A 27,577-nucleotide genomic window follows, 5' to 3' on the forward strand; every position below is an offset into this window, starting at 1 on the left:
CTATATTTCTGGAAGAATGCCTGAATTAAATGCAAAAATGAGATTTGCTGCAACACTAATTGTTCCAAACATTCTTCTTTTACTTGAACCTGAACTTGAAATCTCATAATCTCTAGCTGGGCTATTGAGACCTACATATCCAAAGTAAGCAGAAAATTAAGATTTTGCTCCAAGCAATTGTTTTAATACCCAACTTGACAAGGACCATGAACCAGAAGATATGTAAGCATCACAAGTAAGATGTATCCTGGTTAAAAGAAAAGAGAGATACCATCGCGTATAGACAATCCAATAGTAGCAATGATATAGATGCAACTTAAGAATGTTGAAACACCGAGCCACAACCTCAGAGACGATAAGTGGGGAATGCCAAATGCAAAAATGCTACAAATGATTCCTGTAATTGCGATGCAGTAAGGTAGCTTTAGCATGGTAGCTTCATTGTTGTGTAAAGTATATATTGCCTACACAACAGTCAATCAGAAGAGATGAAAAATAGATAATTAATAAGGAATTGTTGCATGTCAAAGTAGGGGAGCATGGCTTGGGGATAGGAGGTAATTAAGTATAAGAGTAGGGAGCTACCTTCAAAGCTTGTCCAGCCAAAATGATAAATCCAGTGGTGATCATGAATAGATTGATATATTGTAGAGTCCATGTCAAGTAATACATTTTCCTACCTGGGAAAATTCACAATCACAATCGATATGAAAGGAAGAAGTGATTATGTGCAAGTATGAAGATGTTGATTTGATGAAAGTAACAAGAAAGTATTATATTGAATGGGATGGGTGAGTGTAAAAGAAATTTACCATAAATGTGACCAGCTAGGTCTCTGTATCGACTATGTCAGATGCCTCCAGTTTCGTGGAGACGCGCTAGGAGGGTGTTTGCATAGAGTGATATGAAGGCTACTGCTATCAATCCCAAGGTGCCCCCTACCCATCCCAAGGGAACCATGACGATCCCTGAATACCCCAATGCATACGCACTGTTGAGTGATGTTATCAGAACGAGGCCAACTTGGTACCATGGATCTGCAATAATCTCAATATTATTATTTATCGAAGTTGGTATAGACATATACAGCGTACAGTGTAAAAATATTGAATGATATGACTTACCATGACTTGAGACTTGAGGTGTTTCAATCTCGCAGGCTGCTCCTTCGTGTCCATGCCATCCCTCTGCCAAATTTTCTCCTCCAAAAGAATAGTTCCCGACATACACTATCTTACATTTTCGGCACATACACTATGTTACATCCCTCGAGCAAAGCTTCATCTAATGTGTCGCTCCATCTAATGTGTGGTTATCTGCATGGAGGAGGCCAATTGAAATGGTAAGTGATGGCTATATGAAATTGAAACTATTAGTGATTGCCATGCTAAATCAATGTCTTACATCCCTCTAGCCACGTTTCGTATAGGAGAATTGAAACGGTGAGTGATGTCTAGGCGGAATTGAAACTGTTGGTGTTCCTAACGTAATTGAAATGGATGGTGATGGCGATTCGTACGTTTTACAACCATTTTTAATATTTCCACTTCGTCTTAATCATAATAGGTGGCGATTAACAAATGGTATGGTAAATTTTTAATCATGCTTTGTAAAAAATTAATTTAAGTATGCTTTAAACATGTGATTTAGACATGCAAGTAAGTTAGTGGTGTGAATTCTATCCATTGATATAGTGGCAACCACGAGAATATATTGGCATCTTTCAATTTAGGCCATCCGATCAAAAAGATTAATTAAGAAAATGATTAAAGTGGCCAACTCCAATAGGAGGGATGCCTATCGACGTAAAAATTTAGATTAAAAAAATATTAATGGGCAAACATATCATAGGAGGAGGATGAGAGAATCTATATTTCCACAATCATTCATATTGAGAGAAATTTTTGGCATGAAATTGTGTGGAGTATTTTTATATACTCCAAATTGGTGTATGAGACCCCCTTCTATACATAGTCTACCCCTCTCCAATTTTGTACCTGTGACCTTTTATGAGGAAACACATGCTCTTAACCATTAGGCCCACTCAAGGAGGTTGAGATTTATCTCAAAGGTATGTATGTCCTTTTCACTTTTCAATTTAAATTATATATATATATATATATATTCAGAAGAAGAAAAAAACCGAAACTGGATTTTATTAAGAGAACTAAAAAACAGTTACATATTATGTCTGTCATTAATACAATATTGTTCTTGATCATCCAGCAAAAGCCATCATATCTCGGAATACGATGATCACAATATCAGTCTAGAGACATTTCGAATCAACATCTACCAAATATACTATTAAAAACAAGATCATCTAAAAAGTTCAAGATGATATACAAAAAAAAAATGTTGAAAACCCTGCATATGAACTGAAAAGTAATCATCTAGTATTCCAGACATGGCTGTCGCTATGGGAGAGCAGCGCGCCCTTCCTTCTGAACTACACCATCTGATACAAAGGTAAAAGATATGTTTCCTTCAACATCATTTAAACCCATTTTGCATAGATAGTCGGCTATCCCATTTGATTCCCTGTAGATATGATGCATGTCAAAACTCAGAAAAGTTTGAGTGAGTGCACTGATTCGGTCCTACCATCCTTTAAGATCTAGAGGATCAAAAGCTATGTTACCCATAATCCCATCAATGATAGGCTTCGAATCACTGTAGACATGGGTGTCCTAGATTTTTTTTCCTTTGCAAACTAGTTAAATCTCTACACGGCCACCATCTCCCCCTTGGAATTTGTGCCCATCCCCCCAAACTAGTGTAACTTATAAGAAGAATTACCACTAATGCAGAGCCATGCTCCACAACCACATCACCCCAGTTGTGGTGCACCATAAAAAAACATTGCCAACAAGATAATATGAGGGTGTAAATATCTCCTAGACTTGTCCTTGGAAGTCATCATATGGGGTTCCATATTCTCCAACCAAGCAATAAATTTTGAGCAAATCTTGTAAACACTAACTTGAAGCCCTCGGAAAATGAGATGATTTCGGGCCTTCCAAGTTTCCTAGATTATAAACAACAGGATGTATCTGTGTATACCATACCTAGTCAAGCCCCACCACAAACACTGCTCCATAGATGTGAATTGTTTAAACGAGATCTTAAAAAAAGAAAGAGTCATAGACCAAATATGGAGAGTTATGCTACAACAAAGAAAAAGATGTAAAAAATATTCATAATCATCACCGCACAAGGGACACCATCCTCCACCTTGAAAAACATGTTTACAAAGATTGTCCCAAATTAAATTTTTTTTTTTCCACACCAACCAAATGAAAAGAATGATCTTCAGAGGGACACTTGATCTCCATATAGATTTAAACCATGGCGTCGACATAGAATCCTATGCAAGGTTCATGATATGTTTATAATTATCTTCAACCACCACTGTACCTTTTTCTGAGAGTCCCAGCTCATGAAAGTGAATCACCTCTCGTGTTCTTGCATAGACCAACTCTTTTAAGTGTTATGATGTAATTGTTCCATTCCAAAGCCATTTGCCTAGACGGTCCAATTTGCACAACCTCTTTCCACGTCGGAAGGATTCCATTCCAAATGTTGATTACTTGATCCAATAGGAATATACCTCTTTGATGAAGAGCCACGATTGTGCCTTCAGAAAGCCGTGTGGAGTCTTGAACACCAATAATCATGCCCCGACCAATAATCAACGTGTTTCCCCTCTTGAAAGACCATTTTAACCACTGCAGTAACCATTTCTTTATCTTCTGAAAACTCGACCAGATGTACGATCCCCTCCTTTTCCCAATCTCACCCATTCTGATCCAGTCGATGATGGGCCTTCTCATATGATAATTTTTTGAAATGATTTTCTTCCATATGCCATCACCGAATAGTGCCCACGAGAGGGATTTCATTAACAGCGACCAACCGAAAACCTAGGTGTTCAAAATCCCACAACCACAAAGTTCTTTAGGTCTAGAAATAGAGCTCCACGATGTTAAATGAAATTTGTGTTCCTATCAGCCCTGAACCATAAGAAACGTGCCAATATAGAGTGAATCTTGGATATAATATAAGCAGGAAGAGAAAATAGATGCATCCAGTAAGTGCCTAAATGTTGTAGTACTGATTGTATCAAGGTGAATCTCCCATCCAATAATAGTCAACGATGTGTCCAACCCCTGAGTTTGTTATCTAATTTAGAGAGCAACCATGACCAGTCCTCCAAACAGTAGTTTGTTGGCTTCAGTATAAATTCTAAATATGTAAAACCATCCTATAGACGCTTGGTACCCACCCAAAAAACACCAGCAATATAATTTATATCTTCCTCATTCCCGGATGAGAAAATAAGAATGGAATTATGACCATTTGCATTAAGTCCCGAAGCCTCTCCAAATAGGTGGAAAATATAGTGTAATGTCTCCCACTGTGCCCTGTAAATCATCCCAAATGTAAGAATATCATCAACAAAGAAAAGATGAATTATACTAACCTCTTAATCCATTTTCAAACCCATCCATAACAAGAATGAAGAGGAGGTGTGATAAGAAGGAGCCCTGCCTTAGTCCTCTGCTCGCTCGAAAAAATTTAGTGGGGTATCCATTTATAAGCACAGCGAGCTAAGCCTTTGTCACACATGCCATAGTTCAATCAACATTTGTATCTCAAGCCCGATCTTTAGAAGTATAACCTTGAGAAAAGCCCAGTCGACGCAATTGTATGCCCTCTGCAAGTCGATCTTCATTACCATTGCTTCCAGGTTTTTAGTCTGAATGGCATGGATGCACTTTTGAGAAATAGAAATTGCATCATGGATAGACCTGTTGTGAAGAAATCCAAATTGTTCCTTGGATATATGAGCTGAGAGAGTCCCCTTTATCTGCTCCACAATGACATTCGAGATGAGCTTGTATATAATATTGCATAGGGAGATCGGCCTTAAATTTAAAAAAAAAGAGACAGTTGCCATGACTTTCGAAATAAGGGCAATGAAAGTAGACTTTATAGATCCTGAAATGAACCACCTGTTAAGGGGTTCCTCAACCATATCGAGAAAATCCTAACCCATGAGCTCAAAAAAGTGCAAAAAAAATTCAACTGTCCTGTCATCAAGGCCAGGGTACTTGTCCTTGGCAAATGATTTCAATATCGAGAGAATTTCCTCTTTGGAGACCTGTCTAAAAAGTGCAGCATTATATTCGTAATCAAACATCTGAGGGTATTCCTTAGCGCCTCAGAGTTGGTTTTCAATGAGCAGCTCATCTCTGGCCTTAAAAAGGTTCTAGAAATAATGTACTACTTCTTTCTAAACCCAACAATGGAATAAATATAATTACCATTTGCCCCCTTTATGCTCCATATTGTGTTGATATTCTTCCTGTGACAGGCATAATGATGGAAGAACTTTGTGTTGCGATCCCCCTCACGAATCCAAATGGCCCTGCTTTTTAATCTCCAAATACCTTCCTGTATCAATAGTATGCACTTTTTTCTTTCTTCTAAAGTCTTAAACCTTTGTAATGTATGTGCAGAGGGTGGCACAACTGGCAGATTCTCTCCAATCTCTCGGATTTCATCAACCAAAGCCTTTAGTTCCTTATATCGACTAGCCTTCTTCTTTCGCTCCTAAATGTGAACCTAGCTCTTTAGGAAATTTAATTTCAAAGTAATATAATCCATGGATGACTATCTCGACTGTTTATCAAAAGATTTCCATACACTTGAGACCAGTTTGTTGAAATCTTCGTCTTCCGGCCATATCATATTGAACTTGAAGGGAATACCCCTCCTGTCCGATTCCGCTCACCATTGAAGGACAATTGGATAGTGGTCAGAGATATAAATATTCTCGACCCTAGATCTTAAATTTCTAAAAACTTCAAACAAATTTTGATGTACCATGAATTGATGTAGTTGTTTCCCAATATATTCACTGCCACTTCTATCATTGTTCCAAGTGGGTTTGATAGGGATATGCCATATGTCCACCAAATGGTTGTCATCAAAGAGTGTGTTGAGTCGGTCCAAGAGAGGATTGCCATGACACTTCAATCCCCAACACTCGCCCCTGGATAAAACATCATTGTAATCTCCAACAATGATCGATGATCCAATATAACAACCCTAGTGAAAATTTCATGTAATAAAAGTTAATAAAGGCAAAATAAGACCACAGGTAAGGGACACGTATTCCAAGTTGAATGTTGGGCAGGACATTTTGGTGTGGGTGTTCATTAAGTTTATTATGGCTAAGGAAATTGGAAAAGGAAAAGTAATTAAAGGCAAAAAGGCATTTTTGGCAAATTTATTAATCAAAATAAAGGAAAATAGGAGAAAAGGAAGGTTAAAGGTTAGAGGTTGCATGTGAGGAGGAAATTGAAGGAAAATAATGGAAAATAAAGAAAATAAAGGCCTAATTGATAAAAAGGCTTTTGAGGATCAGTTTGTAACCTTTTGTCAGTTCAGTTTTGGAGCTCTCTCATTATTCTCTCTCTCTCTTTCTCACTCTTGGACACTTGGAGTTTTCTTTGAGCACTTTAGCTTTGGAGCAAGGAAGGAAAAGCAAGCAAAAGGAAATGAAGGAAATGCAAGCAAAAGGAAAGCAAGTAAAGAAAGGATCAAGCAAGGAAGAGAAGGATCAAGAAGCTTCAGCAGGAATACTTGCAGGTAACATATTGCATGTGTGATTTCCTAGTTGGTTTTGACATGCATGGATTTGCATGTTGGTGTATGGTTCTCTTGCTGTCGGTGGCATGGTTTTGTCGGGTTATGACAATGGTTTTCAACCTAGCCTTGCCTTTTTCTGGATTCCATGGTGTGTTGGGATGTTGATATTGGTTTTGAGCTTTGGAATTGCCAGATGGATTTCAGAATCCTTGGCAGAGGTGGTCTCAAGGTTCATTCCCAAGGTCCTAGGAAACACTTGATTGATTTTTGTAGGATTCACGATAAGGCTTGGGGGAGGTGCCTCGATTTAGGGCCTAGTGATCCGGGATTGGATTGCGGTAAAGCATGAGAGACAAGGAGATGGAAAATTCCTCAAGGATAGTGATGGATTCCAGATGGAATTCCAAGTTCATTTGGTTTTGTGATCGCAACACTGGTTTTGGTGTGATCACGGTTTGGTGAGGGTGGAGTGCTTTAACCTTTAGATTCCCTTGGTTGTTTTTGGATTGGTTTATCCATGATATCCCACATTCATGCTTAGATTATGGCACGGGGGTGACTAGCTGAAAGAAATATTTGATTCAACCATGTCTACGGTTGGGTGGTATGTGGAAGTCTTGAACCTGGTCAGATTTGCCTATGTTTAATAAAAGCTAAGTTCTCTTGCTTTTGTACTTGTTTATATTTGTATTTAATGGCTGATATCTCACTGTTATTTTCATGGTTTGATGCTAGTTATAAACATGGTTAAATGAATGGTTCATGTCATGGTTATTTCATGTATTTACTTGTAATTGTTAAAATGATGGATGCAAGACCTAATTGATGTCATAACAGTTCAAGAGAGAAGGTGGTGATCCTTCTTGTCATTTCTCATAAGAGTTTTCAGTCATTCATGCTATGTATTGTATCTTAAACCTGTAGATTTTGTTGATTCCAAATGTTTGAAAGAATGTCAGTCTTAGTTGGGGATGGTCAGGCCTAGTCCTAGAGTTAGTTTTTGGTTTATCAGCCATGTCATCATGTGTTTAATGGATTTCGGAAGTTACAACAAGTTTTGGGTAGTGGCCGGAATTCTGGGCTTGAAAAGTGCCTTAAATCCTGCGGACGCTGGCACAGGTGTACTGGAAATTGTCCCTAGACGCAGGCATGCAGGCTTGTGGGAGCATCCAATTCTCTCTGGACACTGGCATGCCCATAGCATGGGAGCGTCCAGAGGTTTAATTGGTTAAAAACTCAGTGGGACCCAGGGGCATGATACTTGTGTGGTTGGGATAGCTCCTGGGAGTGTTGTTACTAATGTGGAAGGTGTGTTTGATGGGTTTTCATCAATTCCACTTCCTTAAGGGTACCTAGGAGGTTGAATCACATCATAGTAGCCTCTCGTCACATTTTTACCGCAGTTGGTCGGTTACTTGGAGATATGGGAGGGGGGTCATTACAAGGTGGTATCAGAGCATGGTTCAACCCTCAGATGGGATGGGTTGTGTATTGGTCATGCATTCATGTCGGTTGCACATGTGTTAATCATCCTTGTGGTCTATGTGCTTGTTGCATATGCATGGTGTCGGTCATGGTTATAGTGATGTCGCCATGTGAATGAGGATGTTGTTGTGTGAAGTTTGTCATCATGAGTGTATGATTGGTTACATGTTGACTATTCTTGCATACTGTCAGTGTACAGTGCCATGGTTGTTGTTGTCATGCATGTGGTCATGATATGTGTAGTCGATATGGTCATGCATTGATGACTGGACTCTAGCGAGAATGATGGATATATGTTTACATGCTTATGTATTACATTTCGATATGCTGTCATGATTATATTGTACATGTATCATGTTGATCTTGCATACAAGGTATCCTCCCTGAAGTATACTAAGGTACATTGATTTATTGTGATTTGGTTTAACTGACATTGTATGCATCGTAGGAAAAAGACCAAAATGGCTAGCAAGATGGTAGACTACAAAGACTCTCTGTAACAGCCTAGTGAAAAGTTCATTAAATAAAATTAAATAAAGGGAAAATAAGACCACGATTAAGGCACACTTATTCCAAGCTGAATGTTGGGCAAAGATATCCTAGTGGGCATCACTAGATGTGTGTTTTGGCTACGAAAAATTGGCAAAGGCTATGACAAAGGCATTAAAAGGAAAAAATGCATTTTTGGCACATTTATTAATTAAAATAAAGGAAAATAGGAGAAAAGGAAGGTAAAAGGTCATAGGTTGCATGTGAGGAGGAAATTGAAGGAAAATAATGGAAAATGAAGAAAATAGAGGCCTCATTAATAAAAAGGCTTCTGAGGATCAGTGGGAAAGATTTTTGCTAACCTTTTGTCAGTTCAAGTTTGGATCTCTCTCATTATTTTCTCTCTCTCTCTCTCACTCTTGGTCACTTAGAGTTTTCTTGGAGCACTCTAGATTTGGATCAAGGAAGGAAAAGCAAGCAAAGGGAAAGGAAGGAAAGTAAGGATCAAGGAAGAAGAGAAGGATCAGGCAACTTCAGCAGGAATACTTGCAGGTAACCTTTTGCATGTGTGATTTCCTAGTTGGTTTGGACATGCATGGCTTTGCATGTTGGTGTATGGTTCTCTTGTTGTCGGTGGCATGGTTTTGTCGGGTTATAATGGTGGTTTAGTCTTACCTTTTTTCGAATGCCATGGTGTTGGGATGTTTATTTTGGTTTTGAGCTTTGGTTTGTTAGATGGATTTCAGAATCCAGGGCGGAGGTGGTCTCAAGGTTCATTCACAAAGGCCTAGGAATCTTTTGATCGGTTTTGGTAGGATACATGGTAAAGCTTGAGGGATAAGTATCGATTTAGGGCCTAGTGATCTGGGTTTGGATTGCGGTAAATCCTAAGAGTCTGGTCTTGGTTTAGGGCCTAGTGATTCGAGATTGGATTGCGGTAAAGACTAAGAGACAAGGAGACATTTCAGGGATAGTAATGAATTTCAGATGGCATTTTAAGTTCGGTTCGGTTGTGATGGGAGCACCAGTTTTGGTGTGATCATGGTTTGGTGAGGGTGGAGGTGGTTTAACCTCTAGATTCCCTTGGTTGTTCTTGGATTGGTTGTTCTATGTGATCCCACATTCATGCGTGGAATATGGCACGAGGGTGACTGGATGAAAGAGAGATTTGGTTCAGCCATGTCTATGGTCGGGTGGTACGTGGAAGTCCTGAACCTGGTCGGATTTGCCTATGATTAATAAAAGCTAAGTTCTCTTACTTTTTACTTGTTTATATGTGGATTTAATGGTTGTCATATATCTGATATTTACATGGTTTAATGTTGGTTATAAGCATGGTTATGTGACCAATTCATGTCATGGTTATTTCATGTATTTATTTGTAATTGTTAGATGGATGGATGCAATACCTAATTGATGATATAATAGTCCAATGGAGAAGGAGGTGATCCTTCTGGTTATGTTTCATAAGTTCTTTCAGTCATTTATGCTCTATCTTGTATCCTAAACCTGTAGGTTGCATTGATGCCAAGTGTTTGACAAAATATCAGTCTCGGTTGGGGATGCTCAGGCCTAGTCCTGAGGTTGATTTTTGATTTATCAGCATTGTTATCATGTTTTTGATGGATTCTGAAGGTTGTAGCAAGTTTTGGACAGAGTCCGGGATTCTGGACTAGAAAAGTGGCTCAAAGCTCGAGGTCACTAACATGGGTCTACTGAAAAAGTCCATAGTCGCTGGCACAAAGGCCTACGAGAGTGACTTTGAGTTGTTGGTCATTGTCTTGCCTATATCATCAGAGCAACTTTGGATTAAGAGGCTTAAAACATCAGTCGGACCAAGGGACAAGATGTCTGAGTGGCTGACATGTCTCCTGGGGGTGGAATTGCCGATGTGGATGGGTTTGTTTGATGAGTTGGACATTGATTCCATTTCTTTAAGGTCACCAAGGAGATTGAATCCCTTATAGTAACCTTTGTCAGCACATGTTTCCCTGACTAGTTGGCTGCTTGGGTGGACCTGGGAGGAGGGGTTGTTACAGACAGCACATGTTTGCTCGACTAGTTGGCTACTTGGGTGGACTTGGGAGGAGGGGTTGTTACAGGTTGGTATCAGAGCGTGCACTCTCCTTGGTTGAAGGTGCTTGGTCATGCATGCATGTCAATTACATGTGTGTCTCTTACACTTTCATTCCGAGTGCTTGTTGCATTGCATCATTTTGATCGTGATTGTACTAAGGTTGTCATGAGGAACTTGATGTGATTTTGTGGGATGCATGTCAGAAGTTTATGATTAGTTACATAGGGTTATGTGTCGCTTACATGTTGATTATATGTTTCTTGACTACATCCTTGTAGGTCAGGTGCATTCTTAAATGTTTTGATTACATGTAATGGTCTTGTAGGTTGATTACAAGAATTAATCACTTATGCTCGACTACATGCGTTCATACATATGTGTAGTTGATTAGGCATTGCTTATGGATGTTGATAGTTGCATGTGGAAATATGTGCAATGGAGTAATGGTTGTTGTCATGCATGAGGTCACACCATGCATTGTTGATATGGCCTTGCATTGATGACTGGACCCTAGCTAGAAGGACGTTTATGCGTTGGCACACTTATTTGATATATGTCTATATGATGTTATGATTATGTTATACATGTATCATATTGATTTGATGATCTTGCAGACAAGGTATCCTCCCCGAATTATGCTAACATACGTTGGTTTATTTTGATTTGGTTTATCTGACATAATATGCCTTGCAGGAAAGAGATCAGATGGCTAGCAATGTGGTAGACTACATAGAATCTCCCTATGCATCAGATGGGCAACGTGGTGTGGGGCACTCTTCTGACCTGGCAGACACATTGAGAAGCCTGAAGGAAGAAATAAGGAGTTGCAAAGCATACAATGACAAAATCATGCAGGTAAAAGAGAAACAAGCAGAGGTGAATGCGATGCTACTTCAATGTTTCTCAGTTTTGCAGTGACAGGGACCACTTTGGATCAGCCATGGACATGAGGACATAACTAATGGGGCATATGGCAGTAGGTCTCCTAGTAGACACAGGTCAGATAGATCTGACACGATCAAAGATGGCAGACTGTTGGACACTCCGGATAGGAGAGGCAATCGAGATAGGTAGTATTCCAGTTATGGTTCTGATAGACATCATGATCGTCATCTTCATCATCCTTATAGGAGGAGTGATAGGGAATACAACCCTGGTGAAAATTTCATGTAATAAAAGTTAATAAAGGCGAAATAAGACCAAGGTTAAGGGACACTTATTCCAAGCTGAATGTTGGGCAAAGATATCCTAGTGGGCATCACTAGATGTGTGTTTTGGCTAAGGAAAATTGACAAAGGTTAAGGCAAAGGCATTAAAAGGAAAAAAGACATTTTTGGCACATTTATTAATGAAAATAAAGGAAAATAGGAGAAAAGGAAGGTAAAAGGTCATAGGTTGCATGTGAGGAGGAGATAGAGGCCTCATCAATAAAAAGGCTTTTGAGGATCAGTGGGCAAGCTTTTTCTAACTTTTGCCAGTTCAAGTTTGGAGCTCTCTCATTATTCTCTCTCTCCCACACTTGGTCACTTAGAGTTTTCTTGGAGAAATCTAGCTTTGGATCAAAGAAGGAAAAGCAAGAAAAGGGAAAGGAAGGAAAGGAAGGATTAAGGAAAGGAAAGCAGGATCAACCAGCTTCAACAAGAATACTTGCAGGTAACCTTTTGCATGTGTGATTTCCTAGCTGGTCTGAACATGCATGTATGTTGGTGTATGGTTCTCTTGTTTTCGGTGGCATGGTTTTGTCGGGTTATGACAATGGTTTTCAGCCTAGCCATGCCTTTTTCTGGATGTCATGGTGTTGGGATGTTTATTTCAGTTTTTGAGCTTTGCTTTGTTGGAAGGATTTTGGAATTCAGGGCAGAGGTGGTCTCAAGGTTCATTCCCAAAGGCCTAGGAATCCCTTAACTGGTTTTGACAGGATACATGGTAAAGCCTGAGGGAGAAGTCTTGGTTTAGGGCCTAGTGGTCCGAGATTGGATTGTGGTAAAGCCTGAGAGATAAGGAGATGGAAAACTTCTCAAGGATAGTGATGGATTCCATATGGCATTCCAAGTTCAATTCAATTGTGATCGAAGCACCGGTTTTGGTTTGATCACGATTTGGTGAGGGTGGAAGTGGTTTAACCTTTGGATTCCCTTGGTTGTTCTTGGGTTGGTTGTTCTATGAGATCCCACATTCATGTTTGGAATATGGCACGGGGGTGATTGACTGAAAGAGAGATTTGGTTCAGCCATGTCTATGGTAGGGTGGTATGCAGAAGTCCTGAACCTGGTCGGATTTGCCTATGATTAATACAAGCTAAGTTCTCTTACTTTTGTACTTGTTTATATGTCAATTTAATGGCTGTCATATCTCTGATATTTATATGGTTTATACTAGTTATGAGCATGGTTAAATGACTGGTTCACGTCATGGTTGTTTCATGTATTTACTTGTAATTGTTAAATGGGTGGATGCAAGACCTAATTGATGATATAATAGTCCAATGGAGAAGGAGGTGACTCTTTTGGTTATGTTTCATAAGTTCTTTTAGTCATTTATACTCCGTCTTGTATCCTAGACCTGTAGGTTGCATTGATTCCAAGTGTTTGACAGAATGTCAGTCCCGGTTGGGGATGATCATGCCTATTCAGGAGGTTGATTTTTGATTAATCAACATTTTTATCATGTCTTTGATGGATTCTGAAGGTTGTAGCAAGTTTTGGGCAGAGGCTGGGATTTTGGGCTAGAAAAGTGGCTCAAATCTTAGGGTCACTGGCACATGTCTGCTGAGAAAAGTCCACAATCGCTTGAACAGAGGCCTATGAGAGTGACTTTGTGTTAAGAGGCTTAAAACATCAGTGGGACCCAGAGATAGGATGTCTGAGTGGCTGACATGTCTCCTGGGGGGTGTAATCGTTGATGTGGATGGGTTTGTTTGATAAGTTTCATCGATTCTGTTTTGTTAAGGTCACTAAGGAGATTGAATTCCTCATAGTAACCTCTCTCATCACATGTTTGCCCAGCTGGTTGGCTGCTTGGGTGGACCTGTGAGGAGGGGGTGTTACAGATTGGTATCAGAGCGTGGTTGCGCTCTCCTTGGGTGAAGATGATTAGTCACACCTGCATGTCAGTTGCATGTGTGTCTCTTACACTTGCATTCCATGTGCTTGTTGCATTGCATCATGTTGATCATGATTGTAGTAAGGTTGTCATGAGGAGCTTAATGTGATTTTGTGGGATACATAGTCAGAATTTTATGACTAGTTGCATATGGTTATATGTCACTTACATGTTGATTGTATGTCGCTTGACTACAACTTTGTATGTTAGGTGCATTCTTAAATGTTTTGATTACATGAATCAGTCTTGTAGGTTGATTACAAGAATTGATCGCTTATGCTCAACTACATGCGTTCATACGTATGTGTAGTTGATTAGGCATTGCTTATGCATGTTGATAGTTGCATGTGGCAATTTGTGCAATGAAGTACTAGTTGTTGTCATGCATGAGGTCACAACATGCATTGCTGATATGGCCTTGCATTGATGACTGGACCCTAGCTAGAATGATGTTTATGCATTGATACACTTATTTGATATATTTCTATATGATGTTATGATTATGTTATACATGTGTCACGTTGATTTGACAATCTTGCAGACAATGTATCCTCCTCGAATTATGCTAAGGTACGTTGGTTTATTGTGATTTGGTTTAGTTGACATAGTATGCCTTGCAGGAAAGAGATCATATGGCTAGTAAGGTGGTAGACTACATAGAATCTCCTTATGCATCAGATGAGAAGCGTGGTGTGGGGCACTTTTCTGATGTGGAAGACACATTGAGAAGCCTAAAGGAAGAAATAAGGAGTTGCAAAGTAGACAATGACAAAATCATGCAGGCACAAGAGAAACAAGTAGAGGTGAAAGCAATACTACTTTAGAGTTTTTTAGATTTGTAGCGACAGGGATCACTTCGGATCAGCCATGGACACGAGGACAAAACTAATGGGTCATATGGTAGTAGGTCTCTTAGTAGACATAGGTCAGATAGATCTGGCATGATTAGAGATGGCAGGTTGTTGGACACTCTGGATAGGAGAGGTGATCAACACAGGTACTATTCCAATTTTGGTTTTGATAGACATCATGATCGTCATCATCCTTACAAGAGGAGTGATAGGGGATACTTTTCAGATGAGTTTAAGAAGGAAAAGCCACATACCTTTGATGGAGAGATGAAGAAATCATAGGAAGTAGAACAATGGTTGCTTGGTATGAAGAAATTCTTCTGATTGCATGATTATTCACTTTTAGTCTCAAAGGTAAAGTAGATATTTGGTGGTAAGATGTGAAGAATGTCAAAGGTATACATGAGGAGGAATTGACTTGGCATGCATTTGGAAGGCTCTTCAAGAAGAATTACTTGTTGGAGAGGTACTATGATGACAAAGCTAAGGAGTTTTATGAGTTGATGATGGGTTCTATGATAGATGATGAGTATACTAGAAGATTTTTGGAGCTGTTGAGATATGTGCCTTACCTTAGGGAGGAGAAGGCCAAGGTTTAGAGATTCATCAGTGGATTTCCAGTTTCATACAAAGGTCGGATTGACTTCGAAGAGCCTAGATCGTTGGAGGAGGCCATCCAAAAGTTGAAGCATTGTTATGAGCAGTCGAAGTGCAAAGTTTTATGAGCAGTCGAAGTGCAAAGTTGAGCCCAAGCATGACTCAAAAGGAAATGAGAAAGCTAAAGGAAAATGACCACCAAAGAGAGGAAGACCTCAATATGCAAGTGAGAAAGAAATTGTAGTTCCTTACAAGAGATTCAATACAACTGAGAAGTGTTACACAACATTTTGTCACTGTCCCTGTACTCCCCATTCCTTGATCCTGGAGGACCTCTACAGTGGACCCTACATTCTTTCCCTTCATGAAGAAGCTCCCATTATGTCCCTCTTCATGAGCAGAACAATTCCCTTTTGCACCATTTCCCCAAAATCTTCTGTTTTTCCCAGTTTACAAGGTCGGTGCTAATGGCATTTGTCCTCCTTGTGATGATATGCATGGATTAACACTGTCCCTAGTGCCGACCAGAGCAACTGACCTTTGTTCCACTCGCACTGGTCCTCTTATGGAAAGTTTTTTAAATAAAGAGCTGAAGCTTCTAACTCTAGAAGATTCATAACGGAAGTCTGGTAAATGGTTTGGCCAGATGGGGTTGAGGATGTCAGTTTGGGCTCCTTTACCCTATAATGATGGAACTACCTCAAGAGATAAGACCTTCTCCCATGAGAAGATGATCCATATCCCATCCATTCATCCTATATAAACCTCCCTTTTTCCCAAGCACAAGCTAGTGTTGCAGTGTTAAGGTTGGTGTGCTAATGCTAATTAGGTTTGGAGTAAACAACAAGCTATTCATATTTGTAGCTCTCTAGTTGTGTGAGGGAGAAGTGTGAATTTGGTTTAGTGTCAAGCCTAAAGGGAAGGGCCTTAAAACTATTATTGTTGAGGCCATCATGGAATGCTAGAAGAAGTGTGTGGGAACCTGGTCTTGTCAGAGGAGAATGACAACGTCAAGACAATGGTTGTAATCTCTTCTTGATTCAATATATATGCAACTATCGATTGATTTCCTACATGATTTGTCATCTTACATGTTCATCTCTTAATGTTTCTTGACTTGTTAAGTAGGTTGAATTACAATTTATCTATTATCATTGTTGTTGTTTGCTGTTGTTTACTTTGGAACCATATTATAAAAGCAAGATAGGAAGGGCCATAACTTTTAATCAACATAATACATTTAAACAATGCGAAACCATATTATAATGGATGTTGGGATGTCCCACATGCCACATCATCAATTTACTCCCGTACATCGGGAGCACATGGATATTAGGGATTTTTAGGTTGTGTACATGCCAAAGGTTCGATAAAGTGGCAAATGCGATTTAATAATTAAATTGTTAACTTAGATCAAGTCGGGTCTGCATATTGGAAGTTGGAGCAAATCGAAGATCAAAGATCAGGTAGGAGATCAGAGATCGTGTTGCAGATCTGAAATCATAAATCAGAGATCGGAATTAGAGATCAGAGTTGTGACACACAATAAAAGCACAGATATAGCTGGAACGAGCAAGCAAGGACATCATCAAACGAGATAAGTGTACTAAGAGGTAGGCCCTCTTAATTGTTTATAACCTAAGGAAATCTTCCATAGAATGTATCAGTTGTGGCTAGACCGATTATCGAGCTAGAGGAATTTGTTTGTGTCCGCACTTATAATTTTACTTCACCACAAATTGGCGACCATATTGGGGAACCAATTCTTTTGTTTATCTTAGATTTCATGATTTCGTGTGAACTTTTCTAGTTCCACTTTTTCCCTTTGGTTCTGTTTATTTTTTCCTGCTTACTGGTCTGAGTTTGAAATTCATAGTGACAGATGTAGTCCCTGTTTCAATTTTTTTTTCTTGGCTCCCTTGCTTAGCGCGCTTAATCTGCTGACAATCGCGCTGATCAACACGATATGCTGAGGAACAGTCGCATCGACCAGCCTCTAGTGCTTATTGTAAGTTAGGTAATCGCGCTGATGCCTGTAAGTGAAGATTAGGGTTTGTCCCCAATCTTGGCTAGTGTGTTTTGCTCTCATGATTTCGACCCTGTAAGCCTTTTAGACCATTTTCTCCCTAACTAGAAAGCTGCTTTTCATTTGGTTTTGTTTTCTTGTTGGCTTATCATCTTTCTACTTGATTTCTTGAGTCATTGGATGGTTAGTGACACTAGGGCATCTAGATCGTCATCCATTCAGCTGATTGTGAACTCAGTAAGTCGAGTTGTAGGTGTACTTACTCCTTGCATTTCGTTTGCGGTCCTTTTACGACTTTGACCTCCATTACACAAGTTTGAAAAGTTTTCGTTTGCTTGTCTAAACGTTTCTTTTTCGGCATGGATTACATTGCTTGTCTTGTTGTTGGTAAAGTCAATGCTTCATTAGTCTGAACGAGTCTCTCTTTTCAGGTTTTCATTTGCTTGAAGAGATGATTGTGTCGAAAATGTTTCATTGAAATGTTGTAAGTGAAAATTTCATTTCGTTGTCTCATTAGAAACTAGGATTGCATTGGCATTTGAAAAGGAAAAGAACTTGTTTGCTTTTGAAAGGATTGTTAGAAATGTGTTTGTCAGGAAATTAGGAGTTGGAATGCATTTTTCATTAGTTTATTTTTTCGAAAAGTGAAGTGTAGTGAAAGATCATTTTTCTTTCAGTGCTTGGTTGCTTGCATTTGATTGTGTAGTTTCTACCCTCTCTAGTGTAGGCAATTCATGGAATTGAAAGGGTCTTGTCTCATTTAGTTGCATTTAAGGTTTTTTCGAGTCACATCACTAAGGCTTGAAAACTGAAACATAACTCGAGATAAACTTTAAAATGAACTCAATTAACCTAAGGCGCATTTGACATTTAACGATCATATCTATAAGGTCTAGGCTAGAGACGTGTTTCAGCGTCTTTAAACCTAGCAACTGTCATTAGCTTCGGCATTAGACATTTATAATACGGATTTTTTCTCCCTGTACCGTCGAGTATATAACGGGAGACCCCTCTAGGTTGCAATCCTTTATCCTTAGGAAGCCGAGTCGGCCGCCTTGCAAATGTGATACACCGAACACAACATTCGGGGAGATTGCCTGCTCGTACTTCTCGATTCACCAGGAGGTATTCTGTAGTTCACGGTTGCCCAGTAATCCTGTTTACCTAGATCATCCAGAGCAGTAATTTGATCTTTTTGACTCATTAAACTTAAAAGATCCTTCGAGCACTTGTCCTTTCGAGCTTGTTTCCAATCGAAAGCAATAGAGTCATCTTTGTTTCTTTCTCGACTCTTAAAAAATGAAAGGGCACTAGTATTTTATGCGTCTTAATAATTGATTGCCCAAGATCCGATAACATCCTATTAGTCTTTTCTCAGACCAAATCATGAGTTTACATTAAAGAACATTTTAAAGCCTTGAAGTATATTTGTTTCTTTTCTATCAACTAAGACAAGGTCATCGTGGCTGAACCATTTGGTTCACCTAGTTCCTCTTCCTCTTCTCCATCTGAAAGATTGCTAGAGGAGCCGTTTCTTGAGTTACCAGAGTCACTCGAGGACCAAGGTGTTGAACTTGGAATTGTTCTGAGCATTCAACCTTTGTCATCTCGTCCTCCACCTACTTTAGATACTAGGTCGTCTGCTGATCTTGGCCCATAATCTCGGAAAATCTCGTTCAAACTCCTGAGAATTCACTAACCACTGACGATCAGCTTGCATTGGTTATCTATCCTCTGAATCCTCTATTTGACCTTGTTGTGATATCACTGCAGCATCCTTACAGTCTGTACGATCAACCGGGTGTTTCTTTGGAATAATCCCTCGTACTTCTTCGGACGTTCGTCGTTGTTTGTTCTCGGATATGGAACTCGAAGGTGATGCTCCAGTCACTTCTCCGGAAGAGTTAGAAATTTCTACTCCACACACTGTTGAGGAGGAATAACATCCTTTCCCTCCTAAAGGTTTCCCCTATATAGGGGGAATTCCCGTAGACTGCTGCCCAACTATGTGTCTTTGGCACAGTTGGTTTCAGGTACACCTAGTGCCTCATCACTTTACCATAACCTCGTTGGGGTGTCAGGCACCATGCCTACTTCAAGTCTGTTCATTGCGAACATGACCTCCCACCAAGCTGTTACCTCAGTCCCAATGCAACCCACTGTTCTGAACCCCCTTGTATCGTAAGTCCCAGTCACCCGTCCAATTCAACCGGTGGTCTCAAGGAATGTCTCTGTCAATTCCTCCATCCCTCTAGTTAGTGGCCAAGCTATGCCACCACCTAGGGGGGAAAACCTGAATGTTTCTATGGTGTCAGGCCACCAATGTGAGTGGCTCACAAGCTCACATGCTTAGTATGAACCAACCTTTTTTTGGCGTTATTCACAACCCTGCTGATCCTACTAGATCAAGCAATGTCCAGTACCAACAGGTTCAAAATCCTGTTGGTCCGTCTGGGTCGAGCAATATCCAGTATTATCAGCCCTACGAGGCTTAGGTCCAATACCAAACTCCTCACATTCCATATGGTTCTCAAGGAATGGTTAATCAACATACACCCTTCAGTCTGGGCAGTACATTTTACCCTGGATCATCCACTTTCCAGGATGGCTATGGCTAGATTCAGTTTATAAATTTTCCGGGCACTGTTCAAGTACCCTTGCAACAACAAGGACAACCTCTACAACAACACGGGCAACCTTTGTTGCAAAAAGGGCTATCTGCACAACAACAAGGGCAAATGATCCCGCAGCAAGGTCAACTGCAACAACTGCAAGGCCAACCCTTGCAACAGTTGTAGCAAGTCGTGCAACAACCGATGCAATATGCTCCGCAAACCTCCCAGTCCATGTCTTCGCAAGGCCAACCTCTATATCCCCAGGGACAAATTTTGTAGCCACAAGGTCAACCCTTACAACATCAAAACCAACCCGGGTAGTAGCAACCCTTGTATACATCTCAACAGGGTCAACCCTTGCAAGGGAAAGTCCAGGGTTAAGTCCTGCAACAGCAGGCCCAAAATCCTAATGTCCTAGGTCAACAGGTTCAGAATCCTTCTGGCCAAGGGCAGTAGGTGCAAAACCCTAACGTCCTAGGTCAACAGGTACAAAATCCTTTTGGTCAAGGGCAGAAGGTACATAATCCCTATGTATAAGGGCAACAAGTGTATCAACCTTATGCCCAAGGAAACTAGGTCCAAAATCCTCTTGTTAAGGGACAACAAGTTCACCACCCGTATGTTCAAGAATAATAGGTCCAATATCCTTATGTCCAAGGTCAACAGGATCAACAACCTTTTAACTCGTACGTTGCTTATCAGCAACTTATGGCCGGAAAATTCCGAGGTATTCAAGGTCAAAATCTTCCCTATGGTCAAGGTAACCCGCAATGGGGGTAGCATCAGACACCATATGGCCAACATCCCCCACTCTGGGTCCAAAATCCTTACCGGCAGGGATGGGCTCCTTTGTTCGGACCCTCTTGTCGACCTCCTATGCCTTCTATTACTCAATTTCCATTCTTGGCCACACTCGAGTTGTCATATGTATCTCGCCTTACGAATGATCCAATCCTTCATTCGCCATACTAGCCTCCGGTGCCGTCCAAGATACCAAGCGATTGTCCAAAGTTTGATGGGAAAGAAAAAGAAGATCCTCAAGCCCACGTGATGACATATCACCTCTGGTGCTCTTCAAACTCTTACGTTGATGATTCCATTCATCTCCGTCTTTTCCAACGAACCCTCACAGGTGCTGCAGCCAAGTGGTACATCGAGCTTCCTCGAAGTACTTACCATGAATTTAACTCTTTAGCCATGGCTTTCCTCACGCATTTTCAACTATCGGTTCGCTATGAAACTGGCACCTATTTTCTCACATCGCTTAAGCAAGATACTGCAACACACATCTCCGATCACATCCATGAATGGAGACGTAGATGTCGCCTGATAAAATTTGAGATTGCTGATCAGTTGCTCATTGAATGGTTCACTAAATCATTCATGGCCTCAATTTCTCGTGATATATCTACGGGTGGATGCGTTACTAAAGGGCAAGCCATTGCTCATGCCCAATACTTAGATCTAGTTTACTCTCCATCTGGCACTTTGTATGAGTTATTACCCGATACTTTGCGGCCATCATCTGATACCACAACATCAAAGTCACAAGCTGTACCTCCTGTCGATGGAGTTATTGGTTCAGTATCCCAGACCCCTGCTAAAACTTCTTCCAAACAAAAGTCTTGAATATTGTTCCTAGTAGTTCTTCCCAGAATCCTCGTGGCCCTGGTAAAACCTCAGAGGTCCACGTTGTCTAGTTTATCACAACGGACAAATCCTCGAAAGGTAAGAAGAAAGGCAAAGGCAAGGGTAAAGTCGATGCCCAAAAATAGGGTCCTCCCAAATCGTCTATTGGCGAATCTTCACAACGGAAACCTAAGTATCCCTACCTCATTTGCGAGGAACATCACTGCACTAAGGATTATCCCCGACGATCCACAGTTAGTCATCTGCTCAAAGGAACCCCTACTGTCCTCAAAGATCCATTTCCGTCTCAGCAGACCCAAATGGTAGACCAACCTCAATCATCTACTTCCTCAGGATCTCAAGTGTTCATGATGAGTACGCCTATTAATGCGGCTACTAGATCGAAATATTACCAAACTCCTACCTCGATAGTTCGGAAAGAGAAAGAAGCCACCCCTTCTTCTTTTGCCCTGAGTTCTGGCCCTCTTCATATCGAGCGCCCTAACCCTGATTCCGCTATACGACCACCCTCTCAGGGTGTGCAATAGAAATCCTTGTACAATCCTAATGCCCGAGCCGCTCAACACTATAATATTGTGGAGGATTTGGCTCAGGCACCATCAACTATGTCGGCTCTCAAGGTGCTCCAAAGCTGCCCATCGCAGTGGAAATCTTTGTTGTCAGCTATCGGGGGTATCAATCAGACTGATTCCAATTTGATATGTTTTTATCTAGAGAACCATGTTCCGCACCTCCCTCATCATATTGCCTTTCTCATTCAGGTAATCATCAATGAGAAGACCATCCATAAGACTGTCATCGATGAAGGTGCTTCCACCTGCATCATGTCAATCGCATGCTGGAAAGCCATTGGTTCTCCTGCTTTGAACCAATATCCAAACACTTTGGAAGCTATCGATGGGCACGACTTGTGACCCTTCGATGTCTTACGTAATCTTGCCATTACGCTGGAAGGCAAGACAGTGAAAGTCGAGGTAGAGATTGTTGATGCCAATCTCAATTACAATCTACTACTTGGATGGAGCTGGACCCGTGCTATGCATGCTGTAGCCTCCTCCCTGTTCCACATGATTCGTTTTCCACATCAAGGGAAGATCGTCATTGTCGACCAACTATCTTTCTTTGCCTCTTCCTCTTCGGATGGCAATATTCCATACGTCAAGCACACCGGTGCTCCCTATGAGAGTGTGCGGGGAGGTCTTTTCAAAGATTCTGCCTTAATGGGATTTTTTCCACTCCCACCTCCTCATGTTTCCTCTGTCAACATGGTCTCAGTTAAATATGATCCTTGGGTCACCCCTTCACCAGATATTGTTGATACCTGGGGCGAGGTTGTGTCGCTTAGTCCTGCCGAAATCAATTACATGGAAATTGTTTCGTCTTCGAGTTCTGCATCCTCTGATTCTTATGTTTCGAAGACCTCTCTCGATACGTATTCTCAATCCCCGTGGCTTAGCACTTTGGAATCACTTTCTTCCTTAGCCAAGACGTTCCTTGTTGATGAAGTTATCATGGAAGTCATGTCTCTTGAGGAACCACCTTGGACCGATACTCATCATCGTTCCTTGTTCCTGCCTAGCCTAACAGTCATGTCTATGTGTCTTGAGAATTTTTCTTCTCAGCCACCTATTGACCTGTCAGTTTATCTTGACGTGGTCAAGATATTTCAACTAAGGGCACCTTTATCCCTTCATGGATTCAATATCTTTCACCCTCCCCGAGTTTGTACTGATTTCCCATCCTTGCAATGGGGTTGCCATCTGACTCGTAACCCTCCCTCGCCTAGGGGGCATGGGGGAAATGCCTTATATGAGTTCTAGTCTATTATTTGGCCGATTTGATGCTTACTTGTCATGAAAATGGTAAAAGTTCGGTGTTCATCTGTGTTGATTAATTACCTGAGTCCCAACATGGACTCTCTCAAGAAGTACTATGCTTAGGTAATCTTGCATGGTTACTTGTCTACATTAGTGTGTCATTCATTTTTGTGTAGTGTGGTTTGGTGTGTTAGTTTTCAAACAGCTTTCTTGTTTACTATGTTTTCCTTGCTCTACGGATGCTCGTGACTCCTCACATCGGTTTCGCTGATGGTGCTTGTCGTAGTACCCAGAACCTATCATCTGCGACATGGGCCATTTATGACCCTAACTATGAGTTGATTGACCTTCAAGGTATCTGTTTAGGTCATACAACTAACAACATTGCTAAATACAATGCGGTTATCGAACTGTTTTCAGAAGGCATTGTTCTTGACATTCGAGAGTTGGTTGTCAACCTGGATTCACAGCTTGTTGTCCTTCAACACAAAGGGCAATATTCTGTCAGAAACCCTCAAATATTGAGAATGTATCTCCGTATTCGTCTACTGGAAAGACAGTTTGATTACATTACATATCATCATATTCCTAGGCATATGAATACATTGACAGATGCATTAGCTAATTATGTGTTGGATAGACATTTATGAAACATGTGAAAAGATAAAACAAACCATTTGTACCATAGTAAGTGAGAAAATACCACACACACACACACATATATATATATGGTGATAATGTTTGATACATCAAAACCCCAAAAAATAATATGTGTGTCCAAAATAACATCGGCGGCTCAAAGGCCTCATATATCCGTGGCACGTAGGCCAAAAAAATAATAATGTAAATGCTGGACCTAGGAACTAATTAGCATGATGATCATGGTAGCATGATGCAGCTCGTGCAACACGAGTTAGTAATCAGCGGATTCGATCTAAGACTCCCACCATGTGTCTCTGGTACTTGTGAGGAATGTCTCCCACCCGAGCATACTCTAGGATACCACGAGTCAACCCCTCAAGGTTCCTCGCGATCTCCTCCTCGTTGTCACTCCCCTCCCGATAAGGAGTGACAACATCAATCGGGCAGGCAACACGCTTGGCTATTGGGGACATCCTAACAGGCTACTCTGGTCCAATGTCTGCATTAACAAAAGAAATGTTATAAGCACATATATACCAAAAACAACTAAAAATCTCAAAATTCAAAAAATGATTTTTTTACCTTCATCGTCAAAATCCTCTCCATATGGTAGCGGCATGTCCAGATCTCCACAAAAGTTGGTGCCACTGTATGGCCAGTTCTCCACAATGATCTTCTGTCGTCGTAGCCATGAAAAGAATGCAGGTCTATACGACATGTGCTGGCCCCCAGTGATCCTGGGCATCAAACGACTCCAGCGGGCCATCTGCGGGTCGCGTGGCATGGGAGGATCTATCTCAGTCAACTTGTATTGGAACAGTGGCACCCGTTCCAAGGAACAGGTCACTAGTACATATCTGAAGCAAAATTGATTTAGGCTCCCCGCCTTCGCTTTGGTCAGTTGGCACTTTATGTTGATCTTCATGGCCTCCGCCCAGTTGAAGATCGTAGGTGCTGTGCAGTCGATAGCGTACAGGAATTTCGAATTGTTGGTTTCATGTACTACTTGGGACCCTACCACTCTGTTGATAGTCAACAGTAGCACTCTTAGTGTTAGATCTTGAACAGTGGAAATCTAAATCTTCCCACTCTTGGATTTTAGGGCCTCAGGCAATGTTCAGCAAGCAATGAGGATATTCTTGCCCCAATCGGTTGTGGCTGTACAAGTTGACTGGTTCCCCTCTTCGGGAAAGTCCTGTAATGAAGTATATATCTGAAGTTTCTAACTCCAGCTCTTGGTTACCAATGACAAATATTTCCTGATTTATGTCCCAAAGAATAATCACGTACCGAAGCAACTCATGTTGGGCCCGCATCCCTGGTGTGAGAAAGAATTTGAGGAGCCCACAAGCCCTCAAATCTTCTAGGCAGTTTGGATCATTTAGTGCCTGGGTGTCCACATCTTCATGTTCCTGTTCTTTCCAGTCTACCATTTTCAACGATTTTTTCCTGCAAAAGCCATTGATTTGAGTCAACAATCATGCTTGGCCCATAAAATTGAATTTTTAATGGTGGTTTTGTGAGGAAATAGAGTTTTTCCCTATTCACAGTGCCGACGGTGTGATAGGCCTTGTTAATCACCCCCGGTCGGCGTGATTCTGTGCCCGGAAGTTGCATTGATCAAGGGAAAACAACTTTTGTTAAAACCTCCCTCAAAAAACCTAAAAATGGTTAAAAACAAGAATAAAAGACATGAAAATGGAGCTTAGAGCCTTGGCTCTTACCCGTAACTCGTGGATCGGCGAATGACTTCTCGGATCTACCACAATCTGCTTCGGGACAATTAGGGTAAAAGTGAGTAAAAAGTCTTCACAACAAGGTAAAATGGTAAATGGTAAAAATATATTTACTTTTCTCCTTTTTATTCAGTTTTTCATGAACATATTAGGTTTTGTAAATATTTTAACCTATTTTTCCTCAAGAACTGGATAATGCACTTTACCTTTTTGCGCAGCGACAGGTGATGGATGTTCGACGATGATGACGAGTCAAGTTTCAACTCTTTTCTCGACTTGTTAAACTCATATGAAAAGATTGTCGAGTATTTTTCCCTTTTGACTCGTAAGAGAGTATAAAATAGGGGGTCCGCTTTCAAGCTCTTTTCCGACCCTTTAAAAGCGAAAAGATCGTCGAGCCCTTGTCATTTCGAACTCGTTAATGGATGCGAAATGTCATGTGCCCAATATAAGTTTACCCCTTTTTTCAGCTGGGATGCACCATTTACGAAAAAGGTACTCCTTGGCTGAATGGTCAAGCGGTTCTCTCAAGTATCGTTTTCTACCTTTTGCAGGCTCGAGAGACACAAACATACGAAAAGGAACCATGTGGAGTTTTCTTTTACATGTCTTTTTCAGACTCTCTAAACATGAAAAAGATATTGAGTTACACCTTTGTCGGACTTGTTAAAATATTAAACGACATCGGATTAGTCACCATGACGAACATGAGCTTCTCCTTCCTAGGGCTCGTTAAACTTACTAAGTTGGATTCATCCGAAGGATGAACTTACAGTGTAAGCATATGCTATCCCCTTCAATCTTGCGATTAAAAAATAATTGGAGTTCCTGCCAGAAATGGTGGCGGAAAATCTGGAAATCTAATTAGTTGTTTCGGTAGCTCACTCTTGAACATGACACTTTTTGCTTCGTGTCGGGTTGGGACATCCTCCTTTATATTGTTGACCTTCTTGGGTTGGGTCGTTCATTTTTTCCTTCCATTTGATCTCTGCCACGTCGTCATGACCACCGATCCTATGGATCCAAAATCTGCCAAAATTCCAGTTGTGTCACCGATATGTTCAAGAGTTGTCCTTCTGTAGTTACACTTACCTCTAATTCTTTGATCATCCAAAATCATTTTGCATCCCTTTGTCTCGTGTCGATGATGTAGGATACATTATGGCCCTCCTTCGACACGGTCGCTTCTTGTCGACTTCAACTCATTATTGGGAAGTTGACCGAGAGACTCCCTTCTAGTACCGTAGAGCTTGCATGCCCTAATGGCAAGTTCTTCGCACTCGACCACAAGTTCACATCATTGGCTTTTGATCGAGTGATTTCACGGGTGTTCGACTTCAGTTCCTCTATTCACATTCCATGGATTGTGATGATAGTACCTTGAGGAACATTGTCATTATTGGTCGTTTCTCTCGCGCTTGTTAACAATTTACATCATTGACTGGTAATCAAGTGACTTTATAGCATGTTCGATGTCAACACATCTATTCACATGTTGGAATTTTTACTTTGATTGGGTCGTGTTGGAGTGCAAGACCCTGGACTCAGATCACAAAAGTCTAGGTTACGAAGTGATGTGACATGGTTATGTTGATATGCATGTATGTTTTAGATGGATGGCTGCGACCATACCACGAGTTATCATATGTGATGGTTGCGCCCATACCTGGACCCATTTACATGATCATTCTCTGGGTGACTATGTCCATGCCATGATTCATGTATAGAGTTCTCAGTTATGTAAATGTATCTGTACTTGTTTGCAGGTTTTCTGACAGTAGACTACGGTTCCCTACACCGATTCATAAAGCATTATATCCCTCACTCTAGTCC

At 40.8% G+C, this 27,577-nt stretch overlaps 1 pseudogene; it reads right to left on the minus strand.

Annotated features, from left to right (window-relative positions):
• On the minus strand, nt 1-24,774 carry LOC149228279 (putative proline transporter 2; annotated as a pseudogene).
• Between the last annotated feature and the right edge of the window lie 2,803 nt (nt 24,775-27,577).

This window comes from Pinus tabuliformis, chromosome J (genome assembly GCF_031772625.1).
Source record: "Pinus tabuliformis cultivar Carrire ecotype Pingquan chromosome J, CPIR1, whole genome shotgun sequence".
NCBI lineage: Eukaryota > Viridiplantae > Streptophyta > Pinopsida > Pinales > Pinaceae > Pinus > Pinus tabuliformis.